The sequence below is a fragment of the Sus scrofa genome, chromosome 14, assembly GCF_000003025.6.
Source record: "Sus scrofa isolate TJ Tabasco breed Duroc chromosome 14, Sscrofa11.1, whole genome shotgun sequence".
NCBI classification, from domain to species: Eukaryota; Metazoa; Chordata; class Mammalia; order Artiodactyla; family Suidae; genus Sus; species Sus scrofa.
Genome location: NC_010456.5, coordinates 54,326,920 through 54,343,258, shown reverse-complemented (window position 1 = coordinate 54,343,258; position 16,339 = coordinate 54,326,920). Strand labels below are relative to the sequence as shown.

Here is a 16,339-nt window from a genome sequence, read left to right as displayed (position 1 = left end):
GCCCAACTTACCTATGGCCAACCAGACATTTCTTTAAAAGTGATTGTTTTACTTTTTTACTTTTTTTTTTTTGTCTTTTTTTTTTTAGGGCCACACCTGTGACATATGGAGGTTCCCAGGCTAATCAGAGCTGTAGCTGCCGGCTTACACCACAGCCACAGCTACGCCAGATCCGAGCCATGTCTGTGACCTAAACCACCGCTCTCGGCAATGCCAGATCCTCAACCCACAGAGAGGTCAGGAATCGAACCTTCAACCTCACGGTTCCTAGTTGGATTCATTTCCGCTGCATAACGACGGGAACTCCGATTGTTTTATTTTTTAAATTGAAGTATAGTTGATTTACAGTGTTGTGTTAGTTTTAGTTGTATAGCAAAGTGATTCAGTTATACATACAGACATAAATATTTTGTATACTTTTTCATATTCTTTTTCCTCAGGTTATCATAAGATATTGAATATAGTTCCCAGTGCTATACAGTAGGTCCTTGTTGGTTATCTGTTTTATATATAGTAGTGTGTATCTGTTAATCCCAAACTCCTAATTTATCCCTCCCCTCCCCCTTTCCCTCTTGGTACCCATAAGTTTGTTTTCTACGTCTGTTTTATAAATAAATTCATTTGCATCTTTTTTAGATTCCACATATAAGTTATATGATATTTGTCTTTGTCTGGCTTACTTCACCTAGTATGATGATCTCTAGGTCCATTCAAGTTGCTGCAAATGACATTATTTCATTCTTTTTTATGGCCAAGTAATAGTCCATTGTATACACATACCATTTCTTCTTTATCCATTCCTCTGTTGGACATTTAGGTTGCTTCCATGTGTTGGCTATTGTAAATAGTGCTGCAGTGAACATTGGGGTGCATGTATCTTTTTGAATTATGGTGTTCTCCAGATAGATGCGCAGGAGTGGGGTTGCTGGGTCATATGCTAGTTCTATTTTTAGTCTTGAGGAACCTCCATACTATTCTCCATAGTGGCTGCACTGATTTACATTCCCACCCACAGTGTAGGAGGGCACCCCAAAGGTACATTTTCACACAGAAAATGTAACGAAGCCCCTAAACGCTAGAACTCATCTTTGATATCAGAAGCAGGTAAGAGGGTGTGTGCGCTTCCTGGTGAGAACAAACTTGCAGGTCTTAGTGCCTTCCTGGGTATGAGATCTCACTCCTCAAAAGCTCATGTACCTGCAGCCATCGCTGTGAGCTCCGTTGACCAAGGAAAAGTATCCTTTGGGTTTTATACCTGTATTGTACCTGTGCTGAATCCTCTGATGTACAGTCTGTGGAATAGCAAAGTCAGATTTGCTCTGAAAAAAATTCTGGACTTTGCAAAATGTATAGGAACAGAATCAATATCAGGATGGCATGTCAGTTCCCTCAGAGATGTTATGTATTGGCTTTATTGTTTTTGGAAAATCAGTGACACTTGCCCATATTACACTTATCCCAAATTCTTTTCCATGACACTTCTTGAACCTATATTGTGATTATTTATAAAATCAGAAACCATGATTATGAATAAAATTGTAAAAAAAAAAAGCTTCAAAGCTAATCTAATACATTTTGAAACTTTGCTCCAAAGTTTTTTTTTTTTTTAATCAAATTCACTCTAGATTGGAAGATTGACTGTGATAGCAGTGTTAACAACTTGCTCTTTTTGGTCTTATTAGGTCATTTACCTCCTTTGAACAACACGTTTCTTTCTTTCTTTCTTTTTTTTTTTTTTTTTTTTTGTCTTTTTGCCATTTTTTGAGTCGCTCCCACGGCATATGGAGGTTCCCAGGCTAGGGGTCGAATCGGAGCCGTAGCCACCAGCCTATTCCAGAGCCACAGCAACGTGGGATCCTAGCCTTGTCTGCAACCTACACCACAGCTCATGGCAACGCTGGATCCTTAACCTATTGAGCAAGGCCAGGAATTGAACCTGCAGCCTCATGGCTCCTAGTCGGATTCGTTAACCACCGTGCCACGATGGGAACTCCAACAACACATTTCTTGCATTTTCTCATCCATGGCTGTAAAATGAAAGGACGTGTGGACCATTAAGAAAGGAGGAGAAACTCATGAGAAAAATTTAATAGGGTCAGTGATGATTTCAGTTGATCTTATAGTCTGAAATGATGGTACCAGAATCTGAACATCTTCTATTTGAGAATTAGGATCCTTTCACCATGGTTTTGCGTGCTGCCTTTGTTGATCCTCACCAGATCTGCTGAGAAAGGAGGGGAGTGAGTTCCTATTGTGGCGCAGTAGTAATGAACCTGACTAGTATCCATGAGGATGTGGGTTCGATTCCTGGCCTTGCTCAGTGGGCTAAGACTACGGCATCAACCCAAGCTGTGGTGTAGGGTACAGACCTGGCTTGGATCCTGTGTTGCTATGGTGGTGGCTTAGGTTGGCAGCTGCAGCTCGGATTCACCCCTAGCTTAGGAACTTCCATATGCCAAGAGTGTGGCCCTAAAAAGCAAAAAAAAAAAAGGAGCGAGGGAAGGCAGGATCAGTGTCCTCAGTTTACAGATGAAGGGGTGGTCGGGCCGAGGGACCTGCCCAGCCACTTCCTTGAGTTACACCGACCAGTGTCACTCGGGGAGGGAAGAGGTGGGTGGGAGGTCTGTTCCTGTTCTTTCTTTACTAGGGTCCTGCTGTGTGTCAGAAACTGCAGCCAGGCCTTGGAGAGCCACAGCTGGCGGGACACCTCCAGCAGACTGGTCCTATGGAGGAGGTAGACATAGTGGGAGGTCATCTGAACCAGGAGAGGTGCAAGAAGCTGGTCTGAGCTCATGGGGCTAAAGAAAGACCTTGCTGAAGGCAGTTAGGAAGGCTTTAAGACATATGGGGTGCTGCGTCTTGAAGGGTTTGTTGAAGCTTCTCAAATAACCATGAACAAAGAAGAAGGAAGAGAGAATAGCAAACATAAAATTAGAGAGGGATCCACCAATCCCAAACTCTCTATCATCCCACTTTGTCCCTTCTCCCCCTTGGCAGCCACAAGTGGGGTGGATGGGGAGTTTGGGGTTAGTGGATGCAAACTACTACATTGAGAATGGATACACAACGAGGTCCTCCTGTACAGCACTGTGAACTATATCCAGTCTCCTGGGATAGAACATGATGGAAGATAGTATGAGAAAAAGAATGTGTGTTTGTGTGTATATATGGGTCACTATGCTGTCCAAAAGAAATGAACACAGCACTGTAAATCAACAATACTCTAATAAAAATATTTTTAAAATGGGGGAAAATTATGAGAAAAATGTAGAGAACAATGAGAAGCATCATGTGAGGTCCTGCTTGGGCAGGATGGGGGTGGGGGTGGATTGCTAGGTCAGGCTGAGGTTGCTAAGACCTTCATTGAAGTAAGGAGTTCTCACCTGTTTCTCCAGGTCATTGGCGTTTATAAACAGAAGAGAAGCATCAGGTCCTGTGAGGAGGAAAAGCAATGTGGTGGATGGGCAAGCTGGTTGGAGGGACCCATTTCTTTTCTCTTTGATTGGCTGCCTAAATTGGGCATATGTGGGTTCCTGCTGTGACATTAAGGAAAGCCTCATGCCTTAGGCTGGGGTGTCCACTGTCCTTAGGAAGAGTTACGTCTGATTAGTTGACTGATACTTCAGTTTTCCACCTTCATGGTTTTGCAACAGACACACAAATACCTTCTTCCTTTTCAAAAGAGTTTAGAGGAATATGGACATATGTAGGTACATTTTAAACAGGAATTGGAATTCTCACTGAGGCTCAGCAGGTTGAGAAACTGACATAATATCCGTGAGGATGCAGGTTTGATCCCTGGCCTTGCTCAGTGGGTTAAGGACCTGGCATTGCCACAAGCTGTGGCGTAGGTAGCAGAGGCAGCTCGGATCCAGTGTTGCTGTGGCCTAGGCCTCAGCTGCAGGTCTGGTTTGACCCCTATCCTGGGAAATTCCATATGTTGCAGGTACAGCTGTAAAAAGAAAAAAGAAAATAAATGGGAGTTGATTGGAATTTATTTACTTTTTTTTTTTTTTTTTTTTTTTTTTGAGAATTAGATTTTCCCAGGGGCATCTGAAACTCCGGCTGGGAACGAACACCATGGGGAATGGTAGTTCTTCCCTCCCACTTAACACAGAGTGTTTTTTCCACATCTGCTTGGATAACTGTCCTCATCACGGGCCCCAGATGATGGCTAGAGGTGGTTAAGCAGCTTCTGTTTTCATCACGCGGCATTCCTTCTCAGCGGCGAGCCAGCTGCTGTGCTTTGCTGTGGGGAAACGCAAATAAAACTCTTCGTGGTCACTGCCTTCAAAGGGCAAGCTCCTAGAAGGAAGAATACACACTACTGTATAAAATAGATGATTAATGAGAACCTACTGTATAGCACAGGGAAACCTACTCAATAGTTTGTAGTAACCTAGATGGGAAAAAAGGATGGGTATATTTCTATGTATAACTAATTCACTTTGCTGTACATCTGAAAGGAATACAACATTGTAAGTCAACTACTCCAATACAATTTTAAAAAACAAAAAAAATGAAAGAAAGGAATACCTCCTCTGTAGAGTCAGAGAGGCAGAAAGTAGCATGATGTTTGCCAGGGGCTGGGCTGGGGAGTTGTTGTCTGATGCATAGTTTCTGTCTTGCAAGATGAAAAGATTCTGGAGATTGGCTGTGCAGCAGTGAGAATGTACTCAACATGACTGAGCTGCGCACGTAGAAATGGTTAAGAGGGCGAGTTTTATCTTACGTGGATTTTTACAGTTAAAAAAATACTTGTGTGTGTGTATGTGTGCATGTAACTTAATTATTTTCAGAGTGCATTTTGAATCCATTGTAAGTACTTATTTCAGAAGGAGTAGCAATCTTCACGTCATAGATGAGTAAACTGAGGCTCAGAGACTTGGGTGCCCAGCGAAGAACACACAGCCTTTTCTCAAAGGAGAAAAGCCTGGAGTTTCCCTGTGGGTTAAGTATCTGGCATTGTCCCTGCAGTGGCTCCAATGGCTGTGGAGGTGCAGGTTTGATCCCAGGCCTGGCACAGTGGGTTAAGGATCTGGTGTTGCTGCAGCTGTGGTTAGGTCACAGCTGTGGCTCAGATTTGATTCCTGGACCAAGAACTTTCAAATGCCATGGATGCGGCCAAAAAAAAGGGAAAAAAATAAGATTTCTTTCTCTTCATCAAAAAACTTTTTAATGCAAATGAAAACAATAAATCTTCCCTAATCATCCTTGAGATAAATTTGGCATGTGTTGCTAGGTATGACTATATGCCTGGGTAGGACTATTCTTTATTTTAAAAATTGGCATCATTTTGAATGCAAGTTTCATAACCCATGTTTCTACTTAGGATTATGTAGTGAACTTTTTCTAAGACATAAACATTCCTCTACTATGTAATTTTTTAATAGCTGTATTAGATGCCATAATATAATTTATTTAATCAGTTCTTTAAATTTGGGACATTTAGGATGTTTCTACTCTTGCTAATATAAAGTATGTTCTGAGGAAATTCCTTTTATGTGAATGTTCAATGTAAATCTATATAAGCGAAAGTTGGGTCAAGGGATTATGTATTTTAGTGTATTTTAAAAGATTTTTCTTTTTGACGTATTTTTTTAAAATGTATTTTATTGAAGTATAGTTGATTTAAAATGTGTTAATTTCTGCTATACAGGAAAATGATGCAAATATACATATATATTCTTTTTCACATTCTTTTCTATTATTGGTTATTAAAAAATATTGAAAATAGTTTCCTGTACTACTGGGCCTTGTTATTTACCCATTCTATATGTAATGGTTTGCATCTGTTAATCCCAGATGCCCAGTCCATCCCTCCCCTGCCTCCTCTCCCTCTTGGCAACCACAGACCTGTTCTCTGTGTCTGTGAGTCTGTTTCTGTTTCTAGATAAGTTCATTTGTGTCATATTTTAGATTCCCCATATAAGTGACATCATATGGAATTCGTCATTCTCTGGCTTACCTCAATTAGTATGATAATCTCTAGGTCCATCTATGTTTCTGCAAATGGCCTGATTTCATTCTCTCCTTACTAACAACATTATTCAGTTAGTTATGTTTTGGTTAAATATTGAAAGAAGCCTAGTTTTTTGGACCTCATTCACGTGAAAAAAATTTTTTTAAATGATTTCAGAGTGAAGTTGTTCTGACTAGTTGTGGTTTATTCCCAATGTGAGTGTTAATGGGCTGAATTGTGTTGTCTCCCCCACCCCACTTCATATGTTGAGGTGTTGACCCCTAATGGCACAGAATGTGACTGCATTTGGAGACAGGGCCTCTGAAGAGGCAATTCAGTTACGATGAGGTCATTTGAATTGGTCCTGCTCCAGTCTGGCTGGTGTCCATGTCAAAAGAGGAGATTAAGATACAGACAGAGGGAGAGCTGTGAGGACACAGGGTGAAGGTGGCCATTGACACGCCAAGGAGAGAAGCCCCAGAAAAGCCATCCTGTGACACCTTTGAGCTTCTAGAACTTAAATGATGGCTGTTGTCTAAGGCAGCCAGGCTGTAGTCCTTTGTCACGGCAGCCTGGCAAAGTAAGATGGTGGGTTCTTGACAAAAGCACACTTGTGCACGGGCCCACGTCTTGCTTCTCCCCCCTGATGCACTCGAATGGGCATCTGAACGCTGGGGCTGGTCAGGACAGCCTGGGCTCCAGGTGTCCAGAGACAGACATCCAGGTGCAGTGTCATATGGCCGTCCAGGCTCCAGTGGGTCCCCTTCTCTAAGGACGGTCAGTTTGGGGGCCCCACACACATCTGATGAAGGGGAGGGAAGGCTAGCTGTCCCTGTTCTGCTGTTCATGTTTCCTGGGGTGAAGTCAGGGCTAGAAAAATGAATGTTCCTGCCTCCCACTGTCTGGTCACTGGGTTCCTAAAGTCTGTTTGTTGGAACCACATCTCCTCATTGGATCTTACCTGTGATCACTTTTATTCATATTTTGGGCTGAGGTGATACCATATATGCTATTGATAAATTATTTATGTATCCTAACATGTTTTATTGAAGGACAGAGCTTTCACGTTCTCTGTGAGAGTATGAGTAAATCCCTTAGGACAAATACCCAGGTACTTGTCCTTAAAATCAGAGGCTGTGCAGTGTACTGTTTATTGTTCGGGTCTCTGGAGTCCTGTCCCCCTGGTTTGCTTTGTATCCTTCAGCAAATCGGTTGGCTTCTCTGACCCTCAGTTTCCTCATCTATAAAATGGTTTAGTAGTAGTTTTTTCACCCTAGGGGCCCTGGGAGGATTAATGAAGTAATTTCTTTATGGCCCGGTCACTTTGTGCAACATGTAATAAGTCTTGTTACTATGTTATTTAAACATCCCATCCATAAGTACCTGGGGAGCTATGGTGGCTGGGATATGCACTTTAAATTCCAGAAGCAACCCTGGACTATTTGGCGCCACTTAAACTTGGCTCAGAAATAGTAGCTGACTCATCTTTAAAATGCATATTTGTTATGAGTCTGACCAGAGACAGTGTGTGTCAGGAGTTTACCACGTGCGTGGAATCTCATAAGTGCCTGTGAATGGGGGCTGTAAATGTACAGCATCAAGGTGGGTCTGAGCTTGGTCTGGGTTCAGCTCCGCCACTGAATGGTTTTGTGATCTTAGTTAAGTCTCTTAGGCTCTTTAAGCCTTAGTTTCCTCATTGGTAGGAGGTAAACAAGCACTGATTCTACCCTCTTCAGTTGGTTGTGAAGCTCAGGGTGCCTTGTGGAGCTTTGTACAGCTTTTGAATTATTACTGTTGCTGTTGCCTTTGTTGTTGTTTCCCCTGATTGGCTCTCTACAATATATTACAGCTAACGAGGGATGAGGGAGGGCTTTCCAAAGTGGGGTTCTGAGTGGCTGTAAGAACAGTCTGTGTGCTACATCTGTGGCTCCGCTGATGGCCAGGTGACCTGGAGACCTGTATGGCTTTCTCTCCCCTTGTGCCATGCACATCCCTCCCAACACTGTGGGCTGCAGCCAGTACAATGACCTTCCTGGACAAATGGGCGGTTCTGCAGGCAAAGGAAGAGGAGGAACCTCCTTCTGTTAGAACCCATAACCATGGATCTAAACTGCTCTGTGCATGTGCACACGTGTGTGTGTGTGTGTGTGTGTGTGTGTGTGTGTGTGTGTGTGTGCAGGTGTGCATGTTTAGTTAGTAAGATTGCTGTAACACATACAGTTGTGTAGAAGGCATGGTACTGACTTTAAGGGTGGCCACAGGAAGGATGAATGATCCAGAGACACGAGGCTCATGCAGTTTGCAAAATGCAGCCAAAAGTAGCAAACACCACCTTTTGGGTGGTGTATTTAGGTCAAGGAGAAAAATGAAAAGGTGTTTTTTTTTTTGGCTTCTGGTGAGATAGGAAAAGGAAGAAAGCAAAGGTTTTGGAGTACCAGCTTTGAGCCAAACACTGTGGTTGGCATTTCATAAACATTCTTTCCTAATTTAAGAGTAACTGAAGGTAGAAAGGGAAAACAAATGCTCAAGACCTCTGTTTTACTCCTTTTTTTTAGGTCAAGGAGAAGGCTGAAAAAACTTACTTGTAAGAGAATTGAAGCGCTGGAAAAGGAAGGAGAAATTAGACTCCAAATGAGTTGATTTCCTGATCTGGACAATTTAATTCCTAAGATGTTTCTGGAATTTGTAGTGGAGGTTGCTGAGCCATTTCATTAATCATGGGGGAACTATAGAAAAAAGAGAAGTAACAGAGGACACAGGGCTGAATCTCACTAACTTTAGATGGGATTTTTTGCTTTTAGTCTCAGATGAAATTCTGGGCTGATAAGGGATTGTTTGTTCTGTGGGAAGTGGAATCAGTAATCACCAGCGTCCATCATGAATTGACACAAACAAGCATGGTGGGTGTTGACCTTGTTGGGTTTGTAAGGAGCATCATTACCCTAGAAACATGAGCAGAAGGTTGTAACATTAGGATATAGGGATTCAGATGTGGTGTACTTGATATAGTCTCTTGGTGTTTTTGTGGCAAAAGCGGGTGAAGTGTCAGAGAACGTATAATGGAGGATGGTTCGTTGATGTGGAAAACACAAGTTCAATGGCTGTTTCCTCAAAGCACTGGTTGGTGGGTTGGTCACCCTCCAGCAGGGAGCCTGCCTTAGTTCCTTTGGGGGTCAGTGTTTTCATCAGTGCTTCAAATGAGGCATGGATAAGCCATTCAGGGTGGTGGGAAATTTAGGGTTCCTTAATGTTAGCTTTCAGAAACACGGGGCTACAGCTGAAGGTCAGGGATGCTGATGGTGGTGATCTAGCCACGAAGGAAGTAATTAAGAGGTGAGGGTTATTTTAACAATGAAATCCCTTCACATCAGTGCTTTGCTGATCTGAAACGAACATTGTCTGTTTCTAAACAAGGGAAGGCTCAACAGAATCATGACCCTTCCTTTTCAAAAAGATGGAAACTGAAAGGGAACATGCACAGAAATGATGGCATGGGTAGGATGAATAAAGGTGCATTCAGCACATTCTATGATCCTAATGAAAAGACAGGAGAAGCACTTAGCTGACTTTCTTTTAGTGCTGCTGTCTGATTTTTGTTAGGGACTGCAGAAGTACTAATTTATTTATTTATTTATTTATTTTTGTGATCGCAGACAAGCTTAAACTATTGGTCAGTATGCCATCCCTTTCTCAAAAAATTTTCATTGAAAGTGAACAGGTTATCTCTTTAAAATTTTAAAAGTGAAAACTTTATATGAGGACTAAAATAAATTTTCTAGAGACTCTGAGATGAAAAGACAATTATCTTTCTTAAAGTTACTTAATGAACAAGTGTCACTGTTAAAGCGGTTGTATGTATTGCTGCAATTTATGTCATGTGCTTGTTGTTCAAAGCAGTGTACTCCCATTCTTTCTAGTAGTGCAACTTTCAAGGTTTTGGGTCTGTGCCCCAAAATGAGAATGACATTTTGCATGGCCATCCATGTGCACATGCATACGTACGTTCCACAGAACTGAAACGCAAACTTGTGAAATAATTCTTATCTTTTTTGCTGTCTTTGGCTCTATATGGTTATTTATAAATACTGATGAAGAGCCCCTCTGCTGATTTTTTATCATTCACTATTTTTATCAATCTAATAGAGCCTCTAAGCACTTTTTCATGCTATAGTTGTTCCTTTCTTTCAAGAAGAAACTGTTTAATATTATCACCTCATATTGCATCATTATAAATGATGTCAAGTGAAACACCTCTAGATGGCAAGGCGTTTATAGATAGAGAGCAGTTACAGTGAGTGGTGACTCATAGCCAGGAAATAGGCTAGACTCTGGTCACTTTATGAAGACTTGCCTCAAACCTCTCTGTCACCTCATGTCTAGAAATGAGGAAATATTTACTTACAGTTAAAGTTGGAAGGAGTTGAATAAGTCATCTGTTAAAACTTCCCGCTCATGGAGGGGTCACTTCTGTGGTCTCCTCACACTTGACCATTGAGCATCCACTTGATTGCCTTCCAAAATGGGGAGCTCACTGCATTAAGTTTCTGTTGCTGCTATAACAAATTACCAGAAATTGAGTAGCTTGAAATACCACAAATATATTATCTTACATTATTTGTAACTCCAAGTCTAAAATGGGTCTCACTGGTGAAAATCAAGGTGTTGGCAGAGCTGCATTCCTGAAGGTTCTAGGAGAGATTGTCTTCGTACCTCATCCGGCTTCTCTAGGCTGCCTGCCTTCCTTGGCTCCAATCTATCTTCAGAGCCAGCAATGGCCATTTGAGTCTTTCTCACACATCCTGTCCCTCTGACTCCTAAATCTTCTGCTTGCTTTTCTCTGTCTCTGTTGGAGGGCATCTGTGATTACACTTGGGTCCAGTCAGATAGCCCAGGATAATTTCTTTAAGGGCAGCCGATTTGGCACCTCACTTCCTCCTTGCTGGAGAAAGTCACACATTCTCAGCTTCTGGGGATTAGAATGGGGGCATTTGAGGGCCTATTCCTGTGCCCACCACACTCACCACCTCCTGGCTTAGTCCCTTTATTGTTTGATGGCTCAGATTTTGGATAACACATGTCCTTCAATGACCTCTCTTCATGCAGCAGGTGAGTTTTTAAAAGGATAAGAACACCTGGAGTTTTTCATTTGTTTGTTTGTTTTTAGGGCTGCACATGAGGCATATGGAAGTTCCCAGGCTAGGGGTCTAATCAGAGCTGTAGCCCCTGGCTTACACCACAGCCACAGCAATGCCAGATCAAAGCCACGTCTGCGACCTACACCACAGCTCACGGCAACACCAGATCCTTAACCCACTGAGCGAGGCCAGGGATCAAACCCATATCCTCATGGATACCAGTTGGGTTTGTAACCCACTGACCCACAACAGGAACTCCTGGGGATTTTTAACTCTGAGAAACCCAGTGTTGTGAATGCTGAGACTGAGCGAAAATGATGGTGGCAACTAATTCATAGCAAGTCAGGTCTCTCTCGATTGGCTGTGACTTTAACATTTGTAAACAGAGGTATTTGCTTGGAACTTACCAAGAAGAGGAGAAACTGTGAATCTTGAATAAAGGGTCCAGAAGAATCTGTAAGAGATTGGGCTGGTTAAAGTCTTGCACTTGCACTGTTTCACCTGTTGATGTTGAGAAGGATTGTTGTTTGTCTTTTTAGGGCCTCACCCTCGGCATATGGAGGTTCCCAGGCTAGGGGTCAAATCTGGGCTATAGCTGCCGGCCTACACACAGCCACAGCAATGCTAGATCCAGGCTGAGTCTGTGATCAACACCATAGCTCATGGCAATGCCGGATCCTTAACCCACTGAGTGAGGCCAGGGATCAAACCTTTGTCCTCACGGATCCTAGTCAGATTCATTTCCGCTGATCCACGATGGGAATTCCAAGAAGGTAGTTGTTGTTGTTGTTGTTGTTGTTTTAATGGCCATAACTGTGGCATATGGAAATTCCTAGGCCAAGGATTGAACCCCAGCCACAGCTGTGGCAACACCATATCCTTTGACACACTGTGCTGGATTGAACCCATGCTTCTGCAGCGACTCAAGCCACTGCATTTGGATTCTTAACCCACTGTGCCACAGTTGGAACTCCTTGAGAAGGCATTTTTAAGGCAGCTGCCACCAGACCCAGAGGTTTGCTTGGTTATGACCAAGGGCATTTGGTTGGTTATATTCAAGGGCATTCTTTGGTAGTTCTGGTTGTTAGAAATTCCACTGCTATGCCGTGTGAACTCGGTCTGCTGTCTATGACTCTTGGCCATAGAGGGGGAAAAGTGATGACTTGATCATGGCTGTTTAAAAAACCAAAAACCTGGCAGGTCTTATGAGGGTACTGCTTCATCCTGTTAATTTAAGGTAATCTCCTAGAGTGGGAATTTTGGAGTAATTGCAGTTTCATTACATGGAAATTAAGGAATGATATAAAAGTATTAGCAACACTGTTCCTATTCTAAGTTCCTCAAGCAAATTCAGAAAATTATCACACTGAGTTAAAAAAATCAATTTAGGCACAGGTTTTCAAATCAAGGTTCTTTACATTTGTGAAAAGCAAAACATATAGCTCATAAAAAGAATTGTACGTATTCCTTAGCTGTAATGTTTTGGTTTACATTTAGTATGGGTGAGAAGAAACCTTTGTTCCTTAGAAATGAAAACATCCCCCTTTAAAAATGTCACTTTCTCTAATGTAGAAAATAACGTGGGTATTGGCAGAAAACCTCTGTGGCAGCCATGGAGGTGCTACGCAGCTCCCCCTTCTAGAACCAGCCATGAGAGAGAAGTCAGGGAAGCCTTCTGCTGCTGGACCATCTGGGATGCAGCCAGCCTTGTCCTGGCTGCTCCGTCAGTTCCTGTCTGTCCAGCCCCATGCCAGGCTTCTCTGATGGACAGGTTTTGCCTTCCCTCCCCTCTCCCATTAGCCTCTCCAAGACCCTGCTCAGGGCCGAACCCCAAGTTGAGGCCCTTCCTCTCTGGATGCTCTTTCCTTCTCTCCCTTTCTCAGCTGTTAGACCTGCTTCCAGGTCTGCATGTCCTCCTTGCCCACTTCTGCTTCCTTTTCCCTTCATCCTTTGTGGGTATTTTCCCAGAAAACTGCTTGCATTTCTCCCTCTGTCTTGGAGGACCTGAACGGGTGCAGGTGTATAGAATTATTGAATGGGCATTCCCATCATGGGTAAGCAGTGAAAAACCCAGCTGGTATCTATGAGGGTACAGGTTCAATCCCTGGCCTCACTCAGTGGGTTAAGGATCCAGTGTTGCTGTGAGCTGTGGTGTAGATTTTGGACACAGCTTGGATCCTGGAGTTGCTGTGGCTGTGGTGTAGGTAGGCATCTGCAGCTCCGATTCAACCCCTAGTCTGGGAACTTGCATATACCCCAGGTGTGGCTCTATGAAGCCAAAAAAAAAAAAAAAAAAAAAATCACTGAATGAATTTGAAGGTATGCCATTTTCCCATGTGGAAGTTGTGCTGTGGTTAACCAACCCAACTAGGTCTGCCTAAGACTTGAGACCCTCCTAGTTTTGGCACTGAAAGTCCCATATTCCACAAACTCAGTCCTGGCAGATGGGGGCAGTCTTCCACCCTAGATGCGGTATGTCCATATGTACCCAATAATGGACATTTCCAATCATTCTCCCAAAGAATTTGGAGTAGCTCTTAATCAGGAATTCACTTAAGTTACTGTTAATAAAATTTAAATGTAAAATCAGAATCAAGCAAAGGAGGAAACAAATATGCTAACTGTAAGCACTAATCTATTTTGGGGAAACATTGTTTTTCTTGGCTTCAAATTATTAAAGGAATTTCTCATGGGTCTTCATATAAGGACAACGAGTAATGTAAACATTGTCCCTGGCACTAGTTGTTCAGTAAATGCAAAAATATTTTCCATGTGGCCCTTTCTTTTGGTGATCCTTCATAAAAACCAAGGGTATGATATTTAGGTGTACCATGGAAATGTTGATTTTGTGAGGCTCTCAGTTAATGCAGTATAAATTAATGTACTGCTCATCTAGAGTTACCTGAAGAAGAAGCTTTGAGAACTAAGGGAGGTAGAAAAGTAGCTCTCAGAGAAGAAATAGGCTCAAGATTTGCCCATATGAAAATATATATGATTAGGGAATTCCTGTTAAGGCTCAGTGGGTTAAGAACCCAACACAGTGTCTGTGAGAATGGGGGCTTGATCCCTGGCCTCACTGAGTGGGTTGCAGATCCTGCATTGCTGCAACTTAACAGCATGGGTTGCAGATGCAGCTCAGATCTGGTGGAGTTGTGGCTGTGGCATAAGTTGGCACCTGCAGCTCCAATTCTACCCCTAGCCTGGGAACTTCCATATGCCGCGGGTGCAGCCATAAAAATAAAAAAAAAAAAAATAGTGGAGTTCCTACTGTGGCACACCAGTGTCTCTGCAGTGGCTTGGGTTGCTGTTGAAGTGTGAATTTGATTCCCAGTCTGGCTCAGTGGGTTAGGATCTGGTGTTGCTGTAGCTGTGGCATAGGTCGCAGGTGCAGCTCAGATTTGATCCCTGGCCTGGGAACTTCCATGTACTATTGGTGTAGCTGAGAAAAAACCAAAAAACCCAAATAACCAAAGTTAATGCCCTTGAAATTTCCTATGATGGTAAAAGCAGAATGGTGAAAAACAAACAAATGTCTCTTCTAGCTATAAATACCTTTTGGTTTCTGTCAGTATGTAAAAACCCCAAACTTTGAGAAGATGATTTGTGGAATAATGCAGGATAAAAGATAAAGAATTTTATGATTTCCTTCCTTCTGCTACTTTAGGTTTTGTTCTTTTTCTAATTCTTTTAGGTAGTGGGTTAAGTTGTCAATTTGAGATTTTTCTTCTTTTTTGAGGAAGGTCTGTATTGCTATGAACTTCCCTCTAAGCACTGCTTCTGTGTCATCTCATAGATTTTGAATGAATGTGTTTTCATTATCATTTGTCTTAAGGTATTTTTAAATTTCTGCTTTGATTCCTTGTTGACCCATTGTCTTTTTAGTAGCATGTTGTTTAGTCTCCATGCAGTCAATTTTTTCTCTTTTCCTGTGGTTTTCCAATGGCATGATTTCCAGTTTCATGCCATTGTGGTCAGAGAAGATACCTGAAATAATTTCTATACTCTTAAATTTGTTGAAGTTAGTTTTGTCCCCCATTATGTGGTCAGTCCTTGAGAATGTTCCATGTGCACTTGAAATGAATGCATATTCTCATTTTTTTTGGTATGTAATCATAAATATCAGAGAGGAAATCAATAAAACAGAGATTCATAAAACAATAGAAAAAATCAGTAAAATCAAAAGATGGTTCTTTGAAAGGGTAAACAAAATTGACAAACCTCTGACCAGACTCACCAAGAAGAGGAGAGAAAGAACATTGATAGGTGAATGGATTAAGAAGATGTGGTATATATACACAATGTAATACTACTCAGCCATAAAGAGAACAAAATAATGTCTTTTGCAGCAACATGGATAGAACTAGAGACTCTCATACTATGTGAAGTAAGTCAGAAAGAGAAAGACAAATACCGTATAATATCACTTATATCTGGAATCTAATATATGGAACAAATGAAACTACCTACAGAAAAGAAACAAACTCATGGACATGGAGAACAGACTCGTGGTTGCCAAGAGGGAAGGGGAGGGAGTGGGATGGACTGGGGAGTCTGGGGTTAGTAGATGCAAACTATCACATTGAGAGTGGATAAGCAATGGGATTTTCCTGTACAGCACAGGGAGCTATAGCTAGTAACTTGTGATGGAACATGATGGTGTTTAGTGTGAGAAAAAGAATATATATATATATATATTTATATATATATATGGCTGGGCACTTTGCTGTATAGCAGAAATTGACAGAACACCGTAAATCAGCTATAATAGAAAAAATAAAAATCTTAAAAAAAAGAATTTTAAAGACCATAGCTTCATTTATTCAGCAAATAAGTATTTGTTGGATTCTGGTCAGGATGCTAAAGATACACTAATTAATAAAATTTATTCTTATGTGGAGCCTGTATCCTGGTTGGTGGGAGGGATAGGCACAAATAAATGAGTTAACTAGCAAAATAGATGTCAGATGGCAAAAAGTGCTGTGGAGAAAAAGTAAGGAGGGAAATTTTTTGATAGGATCCTTGAGGAAGGCTTTATTGAGAATGTACGTTTAGGAAAAGACATGAGCAGGTGAAGGAACAAGCCAGGTGACCACATGGGGGGAAATACCTGCCACCTGTGTCCAGGTGAAGGCATCAACTTGTGCAAGGTCCTTGTGGCAGGTGCTTTCCTGGCTTGTTTGAGTGATAACAGGACAGTGTAGCTGGAATGGAGTGAATAAAGGAATGAAATCAGAGAGGGACA

General features: G+C 42.0%; 1 protein-coding gene across 1 annotated transcript in view; it reads left to right on the top strand.

Moving 5' to 3' along the window:
• RYR2 (ryanodine receptor 2) overlaps positions 1-16,339 on the top strand; it is a 754,552-nt gene that overhangs the window by 63,433 nt on the left and 674,780 nt on the right.